This window comes from Mesoplodon bidens, assembly GCF_964165515.1.
Source record: "Mesoplodon bidens genome assembly, chromosome: 1".
Taxonomy (NCBI): domain Eukaryota; kingdom Metazoa; phylum Chordata; class Mammalia; order Artiodactyla; family Ziphiidae; genus Mesoplodon; species Mesoplodon bidens.
Genome location: NC_138176.1, coordinates 142760598 through 142774537, shown reverse-complemented (window position 1 = coordinate 142774537; position 13940 = coordinate 142760598).

Below are 13940 nucleotides of genomic sequence, written 5' to 3'. Positions count from 1 at the left end.
ATGTACCATATGTTCTTTTCCAATTTTCCTTTTTGTATCATTTCGTCTAACCGAAGCTAACATCAAAGTATAAAATTACTATTTTACCTACACACTCCTTTTTTTGTCTTTTATATAGTTGTTTTGATTAGATATTTCGTTGCTAACCACCTGATGTGCAGTACTTTACATCTACTTAAAAATTTTAAAAACAGTTGGTTATATTTGATATGTTGGCGAAAGTTAAGGAAACATAAAAAATAATAATAATCTTATAAGAAAAATTCTTAGCAGCTTTCTAAATCTATCAATTACTTTTTCTAAGTTAAACACATTTTTATAATACTGACTAAAAAAATCATATAACTTTCACATTCTAAAGTAATTAGTGATATTTTAGGTGACTCTGTCACAATAACTAACAAAATTGTAAGTTTCTACAATTAACGGGACTTGTTTCATTCTTTTTTATATCTCTTCTTTCTTAGTTTCTGGGAAAGTACAAGTAGGCATTATGAGTGTAGGAGATAATTTTGACTTGAGATTAAAAACCAAAAGTTAGTTATAGAAATAGAAAGTCACTTGGCAATTTTTTGAAATTTATATATATATATATATATATATATATATATATATATGTATTCTTTTTTTGGGGGGGGGTGGCTACGCAGGCCTCTCAATGTTGTGGCCTCTCCCGTTGTGGAGCACAGGCTCCAGACGCGCGGGCTCAGCGGCCATGGCTCTCGGGCCTAGCCGCTCCGCGGCATGTGTGATCTTCCCAGACTGGGGCACGAACCCGTGTCCCCTGCATCGGCAGGCAGACTCTCAACCACTGCCCCACCAGGGAAGCCCAATATATTCAATTTTGATGTGATTCAAACCATAGTGTAGTCAAGTTATCTTGTCATAATGAATATCTGTTTCATCACTACTTAAAATCTAATTTGAGATATCTTTCAATGATACAGATATAAACTGACATGTTAAAAAAATAAATCAAACAAACTTATTTCAGTATGGATAGTTATTAAAATTGCTTGATCATTCCTTGATTTGCCAAATTTCCTGTCTTCTCTAAAATAGGGAAATCAGCTGTCAAGGCACTTGAAAATATATTCTCTATAACTAGAACATATGTTATATAAAATATCTAACCTACCTAACATAACTTTTTGTTCTTGTACGTTAAAATACCTAATACAATGATCTAGTTGTTAGGACTTATCACTGCTTTAAAGAAATTCTCCATGGAAAAAGAATAGAAAATCTAATCAGTGAAGAAAAGGCACACGTTTTCTGTTTTTAGTCCATATATATGCAAAGTCAACTGGATATGAATTTAGTCCTCCTTAAGAAAAATAGTGCAAGTAGTTCTGTTCTTTATGGTTTAATAATTACAGCAAATATTGTGTAAGTTTAGGTTCTTGATATATGAATGTATCCATCTTGCAAAAGATATAGGTAGAAGAAAATTATGTCAGTTAGCTTGGCAAGATATTGCAAGAACAAATTAGTCTTCTTCTAAATGGCCTCAAAGCAGTTTCTTGCAAGGGAAAAACATAAAGGATAATATCCAACTTCACTGATATGGAATTAGGAAACATCATCTGAATTGCTGAAAAATCAGAATCATTAGAAAATCACTTAAAGACAATCATCTCCTGCAAAAAACATAACATATAAGGTCATTTTAAATACTGCTACTAATAAGGATAGTTTATCTGGGCCTGCTTTATTGATTAGATCACAATTATGATTAGATTTAGACATCAAGTTCTGGTAAAGGTAAGGACAAGGGCTATGCTTTATTTAACTTTGCATATGGGATGGCTAACTTAGAACCTTATATATAAAATGAACATAATGAAAATAGTCTGCATATAAATGGTTGAATGAATGGCTGAATGAGTGAAACGTTTGAGGAGTTTGTCTCAACTGAACAAAATATCTCATAAATTAGTTTTTTTCCTATAATAATTATATTTTACTTAAAGGTAAACTTTAGTTCCATATATTGACCACTAAGAAAATTAGAAATGGCTTCATCTTAGTTAAAATATATACTGGAAGAACGTAAACTCAAAGGAATTTATTGAACACTTGTTCTGGTTTTTAACACAGCCATTTTATTCATTAGAAATCCTATGTAAAAAATACTTAACTATAGTAACATTTTAATAGAAAATTTAGAAAAGAATGTGGGATTAATTATTTGATTAATATTGTCACCAAAACCCATGGAGAAAACTTAAGTAGAGTAAGGGGTTATCAATTGCGGTGAAAGGGAAAAAAGATGTTGCTATTTCATTAGGTTAAGGGAAGGCCTCCTTGATAAAGTGATATTAGACCAGGGACCTGAAGAAAGAGAAGAGGCTAATCATGAAGATATCAGAAGGAGGCTTTTTCAGGCAGAAGGAAGAGCAAGTACAAAGTGTGGCCTGGAGTGTGAGTGGCGTACTTGAGCAAATTGCAAGGAAATGAGAATGGCCAAGGTGGGAATAATGGGGACGGAGTGGAAGTAGATAAAGTCTAGAGGGTAGTACCAGGTCAGTTCATGTAGCCTTGTAGGCCATTTTAGGGATTTGGGATTTTTACTTGAAAAAGATGGGAAGTCATTAAAATGTTTTGAGCAGAGGATTAGGATGATCTGATTTGCATACATTTCAAAAGGATCACTCTGGCTCAGAGAAGAGAAGAGGAAAATGAAGAATCTATTCAGTACAGGCAGGATATGATGGTGAATTGTTACTCCGAACAGAGCTTTGGAAGTGCTAGGAAGTACCCATAAACTTAGTAGAATTTTAGGAAAAGCCATCAAGATTTGCACTTGAATTAAATGTTTGGTCAGGGATACACCCAAGATGTTTAGCCTGAGCTGCAAACCTGAAGGATGATGTTACATTTTATTAAAATGGAGAAGACTAAAGGAGGAGTATGTTTGAGAAGATAGAAATCAAGAGCTTGGGGCAAGATTATGATGTCCTCTGGAGAACCAAGTCAAGATGTTTTAAGCTGGAGGCTGGGGGTAGAGTTCATGGAAGAGATGGGGACTGCGGAGTCATTAGCATTTAGATAGTGTTTACTAGACGAAACCACTTTGGAAGTGAGTGAATTAGTAAGGAAAAATTCCTATGCCTTAAAAGTATAATAGAAAACTTTTAAGTTCCCTTATCAGACCTATCAAGTCCCATACTTGCAATTACTGAAAATAAAGATGTATCTTGAAAATAAAGGAATAGTTGGTTGTTTGTATTCATTATGAAGTATCTTTCATTTTACTTTTTTTTTTTTTTTTTTTTGCGGTACGCGGGCCTCTCACCATTGTAGTCTCTCCCGTTGCGGAGCACAGGCTCCAGACGCGCAGGCTCAGCGGCCATGGTTCACGGGCCTAGCTGCTCTGCGGCATGTGGGATCCTCCCGGACCGGGGCATGAACCCACGTCCCCTGCATCAGCAGGCGGACCCCCAACCACTGCGCCACCAGGGAAGCCCTCACTTTACTTTTTAGAATAAAAAGAAAGGGAATATATTTTGGCTCCATAGTGAGAGTACTATGTATGAGGAGTCTGGCTTCTGTTTACAAACTTATGTATGATTTTTCAGGCCCAACCATAGGCAATTAAAAAGGCTTTACCTGGCAGTCCTCACTGGGAAAGCTGCCTTCCCCACACCAGAATTGGGGCACAGCCAGTGCACTGCAGCCTCTGAGGGGAGTTGCAGTCAAGGGTTCAGAGCCTCTTACCTGGTGTGGTCTTCTCATATTTTCATTCCTAACCCAGGCATCTTCTTTCCCAGGTCTTCATCTGGGGCCTTGGGTAGAGGTACCTCTGCTGTGACCTCCTTAGGAACTAGGAGGCAGAAAACTTGAAGGCAATTTTACCCAGTCTGACCCAGTACTTGTTCACTCCTAGTCCTTTACCTTTGCTCTCCTCCCAACCCAAGGTCCGTGAAACTGCCAGCGCCTTTTGTTACGGGCTTCCTCAAACGCTGAGTGACCGAACCCTCGCTTCTGTATTAATCCACCTGACACCAGACTGATGTGCCATTTTGGAGAAGTGAAAGGGGGAGTTGGAGCTCTATCCTATTTCAGACTCTAGCTTATATCATAGCAGTAAGTAGTTAAAGGTTTAACACTTTTATTTTGGATTTGTTGTTTAATGCACTACTCGGACACTTGATGGCTCAGCTGTCTCTCAGTTCAGCTCCTGACAATGTAAATTATCTTTGTGTGTGTGTGTATATATATATATATATATATATATATATATATATTTTTTTTTTTTTGGGTACACGGGCCTCTCACTGTTGTGGCCTCTCCCGTTGCGGAGCACAGGCTCCGGATGCACAGGCTCAGTGGCCATGGCTCACGGGCCTAGCTGCTCCGCGGCATGTGGGATCTTCCCAGACTGGGGCACGAACCCATGTCCCCTGCATCGGCAGGCGCACTCTCAACCACTGTGCCACCAGGGAAGCCCCTTTGTATATATTTTTATCAAAACAAATTCAATATATTTTACCTACATTGTGTAGCTTAAATTTATATTGAGGTATTGTCCTATACTTGACATGTATTACGATTTTAACATTTCCTGATATTCAGGTAGTTATTCCAAAAATTCTATAGGCACTTTGTTTTTGATAGACAATTACTGCTGTGGCCTTATACTAATGCTTTTGTATTCCCACTAATGTCTTGAAAAATGGATAAACAAATCATATTTCATTCACTAGGCTCTTTCTCCTACTAATTCTTCTATCAACATTGTTAAATAATTATACGGCCAATGAATTAATGGTAAGCTGCAATCTTGGTGTTGTAACTACAAATTTCTTTAGCATAACTATAATTAGTCAATTTTTAAAACCTTATTTTTATTGCTTGTTTGGTCTAAAAGTTGACAAAGTTTAACCTACATTAAAATCTGTTATTATTTAATATATGACATTCTAAGTTTTTCTTCAGAAGATAAAATACTGAAATACAAAGGCAATGCCATTTTGAGCCTAGATTTACAGGAAAAAAGTTAACTATGAACCATCATGAAAAGTGAAATATATCTCTTAAGAAGATTGCTTAGCTTTTACCTAGTACCTTATGTTTCATAAGAATTTTGATATTCAAATATTATTCTTATTTTTATTTTTAATATTGTCAATAGGATTCAAAGGACCAGAATGTCTTAGGTACAACAAATACAGTTCACTGAGATTTATGTAGAGGAAATGAAATTGAAATAGGTGTCAAAAGCTGGTTCTATTTTCAGCTCTGGCTTGCTAGCTGATGACTTCTATCAAAGTCACTAAACCTCACTGAGTCCCAGTTTCCACAATCTCTAAAATTAATTTAGTCAGAACATTATTACAGTAATCAAATTAGTTGGTAGAGTTAAAAATGACATATACTGTGCTGTATACTACTCAATCCTGCAGTACCTTACTATGATGTTAAGTTTGTGGAATGTCTTGGTGAAATATATTGGATCTTCCATGTGGCAACTGGTAGACCACAACTAGGAAGTCTGGAGCCTTCCCTTTCCACCTCTCAATACCTTTAGTTCTCTGCCCCTTTGTTTCCTTACTGCCCACCAGGCCAAATGACCTCAGATATTCCTTTATTCAAAGGGCATTTGTTCTTGTAGGATCAATCCCTTCACTCAGCAAGAACTCTCTCTCCTTCCTCACATCCCACAGGGCTAGATTGTCTGGGCTGGTCAAAGTGAAGGAACACCAGTCAGAAAGGAATGGCCTTGTGTTAGAAAGAGCTCTGGAATTAGCCTTGAAAAGGCTCATATCTTTGGCCTTAATTGAGTACTTCTTTAACTTTAAGAAAATAACTAGTTCTTGTTTTCTTAACTGTGCAATGGGACTAGTGGTACTCTTTAGCTAATTCTTGATATTGTGAAGATCAAATGAAATAAGGTCCCCTAATGCCTTATAAATGGTAAAACATACAAAAATAAGTGGACATTACAGTTCAGAAAAACTCATCCATTCTAGCAGAAGGAAGGCAGTGAAGACTCCCTGGAACCTCCCATCATTATGAAAAGGTGTTTAAGTGTTTAACAAAGGTCTTCCAGAGACAGTATCTCTCCTCTATTGCTTAACTGGAAGCATCAGTATAGAAGACAGACTGGGGAAGATGTATTTAGTCAAGGAGGTATTATTATTACTTCCTGAAAAACTGATCATCTAAGTGTAGAAATATATGATTTACCTACATTATTTCCAAATTTTATTTCAGAAAATCATGCAAGGTAAAGCTGGTAATGGTAATTCATCTGGAATTACCCCCAGTAAAGCTCTTGCATATCTAATCCTGTGTTGACTTTCTTCTTGGAGAACCCAGGTATCCCACTGCACATTTACATATGTCACCCACCATTGCACATGCACCAAGGAAGGAATTCCTTTAGAGAATGAGCTCTAGTATTTACTTCAAAAAGGTCACATTGAAAGAATGGATAAAATATTCCTATAGTTTGGAAACCAGTAATAGAAATGAAAAATATTGACTCTGGTGAGATGAGGTCATCTGTTACTCTCTGTAACATCAACTATATTTGAAATTTCTTGATGATACTTAATTCCAAAAATTGAGTCTTATCACTTCAAATGTTTCTACAGTAATTCTTAAGACTAATATATAACATTATGTGGTGTCTAGAAGAAGTCCTTGAAATACAAATGAGTAACAGATGTTTTTTCATATACTGGAAGGATTTTTGACTTAGAAATTCAAGATGAGATTCAGAATACTTGGACCATATTCAGTTGTTCTGGAACTGATAAATGGAAAACTCAGGTGATTTATTTAATGCGATTGGATATAGTAGATGGATAGTGGGCTGTTTGCCTCTAAACAACTTTTCTTTTGTTTGTTTCTGTGAAAGGACCAAGTGTAACATATGTCAAATGATTACCATTAGTATAGTCAGGGTTTCATGAAGCAAACAGAACAGAAAACATTTTAAAACCTGAAAGTTGTTAATACATCCTTGGGTAAATATCCATCAAAACTCGGTGGTGAAAACTTAGTGAAGATTTTTTTATATTTAGAAGAAAGTTAGAAATATTCAGTAGAAAAGGTGATGATGGCAATAAGAGAAAGCTGAGTCCAAGGTTTTTGTTTGTTTGTCTTGGGTGGCTTGTGACTATTAAAAGCTGTTACCAAAGAAATCATATTTATACTACAATCTATTTGAATAGGAATTAAAACAGTAATAAGATTCCTCAAGCTCTTTGTGATTGTGATTATCACAAATAGGTTGATTATTTCCATTTTTCACAATTTACTAGAAAATGTTTAAGTCTGTTGTTACTTGTTATTTTTATGATTTTTGAAAGTCCTATTTCATTAATAGATGCTCTCATCTATCCTGAGGGCAATTTGGCTTTACTTTATTACTTTGTTAATGTATTTTCAAAATGCTAATATGTTTATGGTGGTATTTCAGCAATTTGGAAATAAAATATTGTTCTAAAACAATACCATTTAGAAAAATAGTTCATGATGTTTATAATAATATTTCACATTGAGAGCCACCCTTCTTTTTATTTTTAATATCTTTATTGGAGTGTAATTGCTTTATGATGTGTTAGTTTATGCTGTAAAAAAAAGTGAATCAGCTATATGTTTAAATGTATACCCATAACCCCTCCCCTTGTATCTCCCTCCCACCCTCCTTATCCCACCCCTCTAGGTGGTCACAAAGCATCAAGCTGATCTCCCTGTGCCATGCAGCTGCTTCCCACTAGCTATCTATTTTACATTTGGTAGTGTATATATGTCAATGCTACTCTCTCACTTCATCCCAGTTTACCCTTCCCCCTCCCCGTGTCCTCAAGTACGTTCTCTACGTCTGCGTCTTTATTCCTGTCCTGCCCCTAAGTTCATCAGAACCATTTTTATTTTTTTTAGGTTCCATATATATGTGTTAGCATACGGTATCTGTTTTTCTCTTTCTGACTTACTTCACTCTGTAGGACAGACTCCAGGTCCATCCACATCTCTACAAATAACTCAGTTTTGTTTCTTTTTATGCCTGAGTAATATTCCATTGTATATACGTGCCACATCTTCTTTATCCATTCATCTATCATTGGACACTTAGGTTGCTTCCATGTTCTGGCTATTGTAAATAGTGTTGCAATGAATATTGTGGTACATGACTCTTTTTGAATTATGGTTTTCTCAGGGTATATGCCCAGTAATGAGATTGCTGGGTCATATGGTAGTTCTATTTTTAGTTTTTTAAGGAACCTCCATACTGTTCTCCATAGTGGCTGTATCGATTTACATTGCCACCAACAGTGCAAGAGGGTTCCCTTTTTTCCACACCCTCTCCAGCATTTATTGTTTGTAGATTTTTGAGGATGGCCATTCTGACCTGTGTGTCGTGATACCTCATTGTAGTTTTGATTTGCATTTCTCTAATGATTAGTGATGTTGAGCATTCTTTCATGTGTTTGTTGGCAGTCTGTATGTCTTCTTTGGAGAAATGTCTTTTTAGGTCTTCTGCCCATTTTTGGATTTTTTTTTTAATATTGAGCTGCATGAGCTGCTTGTAAATTTTGGAGATTAATCCTTTGTCAGTTGCTTCATTTGAAAATATTTTCTCCCATTCTGAGGGTTGTCTTTTTGTCTTTTTTATGGTTTTCTTTGCTGGAGAGCTACCATGCTTACTGTTTCTGTGACTTGTGGTTAATTTATTTTGCTTTTCATAGAGTTAACCACATTTCTTTTATCCTTCTCCATATCAAACCATGAAAGATGGAAACACACCACACACACACACACACACACACACATATACACTGTATTTAGTCAGGTTAATCTAAGTCCAGGTCTCACTCTGCTATTTACCAACAGCATGACCTGCACAGACAACTCTAGTACCAAAACCTTCAGTGCCTAATTTAAAATAAAATAACTACCTCATAGGGAGACTGCAGGAATTAAATGAAATAATGCATCAAGCATTGCCACTATTTAAGCACATGTTGACAGTGAATTTCATTCCCTGACATGGATCCATTTCCTACCTTCATAGCCAGGAGTTTTTCAGATAATAGAATTAAGGCATCCATAAAATCATGAAATAAGCTTTTCAAGACGACTATGAATAAAATGTACTCCATAAAATTTTCCTGTGGTAGAGAAAAATTGAAGATTGATTAAGCATAGAATATTCAACTTGGAATTAATCTTTATGAACTCAAAAATACTATTTTCGAAAACCCCTTAGTATGTGTATGTTCCTTCATTACTTAACTTGATTTGAAATAACTTCAATAATGGTAAAATTGCCTGAAATAAATAATGTATAAATCATTTTTTCTAACTGTTATTTTCCTTGAAATATTAAAAGTATATTTGTGCATGTACACATTTATTGCTATAAGTTATTGAGCCAAAAATATTGTTTTAAATTGTCATATATATGAGATATATCAAATAGCCTGTGGAAATGGAAATTTAGCTTCAGGAAAACCCTCTGGGAAGCTACATCTCACTACCTTCTTGAGTTAGTTATCATTTCAGAAGTTCTTGGCCATATGTAGCAAGTAATATTCTCTGTCAGGTATGGAACAATTAATGCTGAATTTTATTTGCTAGAATTTTGTATAAAATATATGTAACATATTTTATGCAATAGGCCTATAGTTTTATTTTTATTTTTCTTTTCAGATTTTAAAATATATTTTCTGGAAAAGTCAAATTGGGAGGATTTTAAAACTTATTTCGAGTCTATTCCTTGAAATGTAAAATAATCCCTTGTTATATGTCTCTGACTCCAGTGACTTTTCCCCTTGATTCACATTGTTGTTGGTATACCTAATACTTTTATGTCAATCGTGCCTATTTCATGTTGCCTTGTTACTATTGTGTAATTGCAGAAAGTATTCTAAAATGTCTCAATTATTTCTCTAGTTGATGCTTTATCTTCCTTATATTTACAACTTTGGTTACATTAGTTATATTTTTTATTATCTCTTGTTTTATAAGTGATTTTTCTCTTTTACTTTTTAATTGATTGCCTGTGTTTATCAATTCATGTCATGTTTATAAATCTTTAATTTTTCTTTACTATTATTTATTTTCTGGTTTTCCTGCATTTGTTGTATTGTTTAATTGAATTTTTATTAAATCCATTTCCTTTTTTTCTAACTGATGGTAACATTAAATACTGTCCGTTTACCTGATTATATATATATATATTGCATTCCATACTTTTTTAAAAGAAAAATTGTATACATTTGTTGTATTGTAATCAAGGTATAATTATGACTCTTTTGAATCATTATTTCAATGATTCTTTCAAATAATAGTTATTAATTTTGTCTTATCTGGTAGCTATTTTGGCCTCTCACTATCTGAAGCTACAACTTAGAGGACGATCTATTAATCAATTAATAAATATGTGTGTATATACTTATGAAAGTTACTGCTTATAATAAGTGTTACAAAGTGAATAATGGGCCTCAGATCAATCATATATAGAGAATAGAGAATAACGAAGGGGGTCTCACATTTACAGAGTAGTCAGAGGATTCCTCTTTTAGGTTACACTTAAGCTTAGATCTACAATACAAGAATGGGCCAAGAAAGCAAACTGTAGGGAAAAGAATAATCTAAGCAAAAATAAAAAATTATGCCAAGATTCTTTGTTGTGAAACACCCAGGGTCTTTGAAATGGCACTAGATAAACTTGTAGATGTTGACAAGGCCAGATACCATAGAAATTTCTAGAAAATAAGTAACTGAATTAAGTCCTACCTTTTAATTGGAGGAAAGTCAAAAATCACATCATAAAACAAACAAACAGGGATTCCCTTGTGGCGCAGTGGTTGAGAGTCCACCTGCCGATGCAGGGGACACGGGTTCGTGCCCCGGTCCGGGAAGATCCCGCATGCCGCGGAGCTGCTAGGCCCGTGAGCCATGGCCGCTGAACCTGCGTGTCTGGAGCCTGTGCTCCGCAACGGGAGAGGCCACAACAGTGAGAGGCCCACGTACCGCAAAACAAACAAACAAACAAATCATGTATGCTGGGAAGTGTTGTTGCAACCTTTTCTTGAAAACACAATCTACTGTGGAATTGGTTCAGTAAATAATGGAACTCTGGAAATATGATTTGATTCATATGCTTTCAAAGAGCCAGTCACATCTTTACTTCATTGAATGTATCGTTTTAGAGTAAATGCTACTTTAATTTTCATCTTGATAGTTTAAGGAAAGCAAGTCATGGTTGAAAACTACACCATTATAAAGCCCATTAAGAAACATACATTTTCCATAATAGTAGAAAGAGCAGTTCAGTTTATTAGCTTTCTCTATGATGAATCACAAAAGGAATCAGCTTTACACTAGGAAGTCAGCTCAGCTCAATAAACTAATCAATGAAGTAAGGCTTGAGCATATGTTATATACACTCTACTCCCCTCAAGATATTTTAAGCTCATCAAAATAGTCCAAACCAGATGCAGATCCAATTTCTTTTCTTTAATGCAACAGTAAAATCTATCCCAGAAATGATTTTTTTACACACTCTTTGGAAGATTTTACAATATATTCTCATGCATTCTTGAATGTCTATTTTCCTCACTGTTCAGCCAATCAATCAGAATATAATGGAAAGTAACTGTAAAAATTGAGGAAACTTGTAATACAATTGGCTTTTCATAATTATGTATTTATTGGCAGAGGTTAGGAAAGTGATAAAAACATTCAAATATGACTTACATGTAGATTGATACCAATGCATTCTTCTTGTAGCATATGCTCAGCATCAAAGAATATGAAATAGAGGGGTTGTGAGATTCACATTCATCTAGGCATACATGCCTGTCAATAATAATTTGTGGCAGGCAAGTCACCATGCTAAGTGTTTTCCTCCCTTTGCTTCTTTTAATGCTTATGATAAGCTTGTACGGTGTCTAAAAGAATAGAGGGTTTTTGTTTTCTTTTAATCCATAATGAAAAGAAATTCTGGGATAAGCAGTCTAAGGCTTATGTGGCAACTCACCAGTGATATAACGATCTCTATTTTTTTCTATACATCAACTTTTGCACTTCCAGGTCTTCTGTCTGAATTCCAAGAGGAAACAGGGGAAGGCCAAATGCTGACACTAGTCTATTTCTTAAGAAGAAAAAGAAAATCTTGCTAGAAGCAACACCCAGGCACTTTCTTACATATAATTAATGAGAACTGGATCACATGGTCACCCTTAAATTATAGGAAAGTATGGGAAAACACATATTTATTTTCTTTATTTTCCTCTATAGTAGAGAAAGCCTAAGGGAAAGATAGGGTTTTGGAATATATTTTTTATTGAAGTACAGTTGATTTACAGTGCTGTGTCAGTTACAGGTGTACAGGAAAGAGATTCAATTATATATATACATATATATATTCTCTTTCAGATCCTTTTCTAATGTAGATTATTGCAAGATATTGAATATATTTCCCTGGGCTATACAGTAGGTCCTTGTTGTTTATCTATTTCATATATACTAGTGTGTATATATTAATCCCGAACTATGACTTACATGCAGATTGATACCAATGCATTCTTCTTCTAGGATATGCTCAGCATCATAACTTCTGTATATCTATCTATTTATCCCTCCCCCCTTCCCCTTTGGTAACCATAAATTTGTTTTCTACATCTGTGAGTCTATTTCTGTTTTGTAAATGAGTTCATTTGTCTCACTTTTTATATTCCACATATAAGTAATGTCCTATGATATTTGTCTTTCTCTGGAATATATTTTTTGGCACTCACTTTATAGTGTCTGCTGCACATTCTATAGTCAGTACATTTATTATCATCCATGTTTTACGGTTGAGATAAGTGTGGCTCAGCCCTTGAAGGGGTTAAGCAGTTTTCCTAGTGCCATGTCGTCAGTGACTAGTGGATCTAGGCTACAAACTGTGCATCTGAATTCAGAGTCACATTTTCAACTGCTATATAAAGTTGCTTCCTATTACAGTCCTGGATCAAAAAGTCATTATTTCAAGAAATCTCCCTTCATAAGCCTTTCCCCTCACGTAAACATCAAGGGCAGATATTAACAATTTTGGAGCATCTGCCAGACACCAAGTGTTTCCATAAATGTTATCTTTATGAAATCCTTTGAATTATATGTTACCTCCAATTCTTAGATTAAAAAAAACACCAAAGCTCATAAATTTAAGTAATTTGTCCATGGCCACACAGAAGTAAGGGAGGGCTAGGATTTGATTCCAATTCTGCATAATTTCAAAGCTTTTTCTCTTTTTTTACTACACAATAAGGTTTTAATTTTCCTAAATATAAATGACTATTGCTGATACTACTCACCTATATGTAGTCTGCAAAGAAGATTGGGGAAGTAATTTAACTTCTGTATATCTACCTATCTTCTATAGATAGATATATAGACATATATTTAATTGTGGTAAAAAACAATTTATTATCTTAATCTGTATAGTTCAGTTGTGTTAACTATATATACATTGTTGTGCAGCAGCTCTCTAGAAGTTTTTCACCTAGCAAAACTGAAACTCAGGACTTCCCTGGTGGTCCAGCGGTTAAGACTTTGCCTTCCAATGCAGGGGTGCAGGTTCGCTCCCTTGTCAGGGAGCTAAGATCCCACATTCCTCGCGGCCAAAAAACCAAAAACCATAACACAGAAACAATATTGTAACAAATTCAATAAAGACTTTAAAAAAATGGTCCACATCAAAAAAAAAAAAATCTGAAACAAAAAACCCAAAACTGAAACTCTATATCCATTGAACAGCTCCCAATTTCTCCCTTCCCCAAGCCTTTCGCAAGTACCATTCTACTTTCTGTTTCCATGAATTTCACTGCTTTAGATAGCTCATAAAGGGGAATCTACAGTACAGGTACACCCCACTTTTCAAAAGTTAACTTTACACCACTTCAGTTTTATGGAAAGACCTACGTTGGTACCTGATT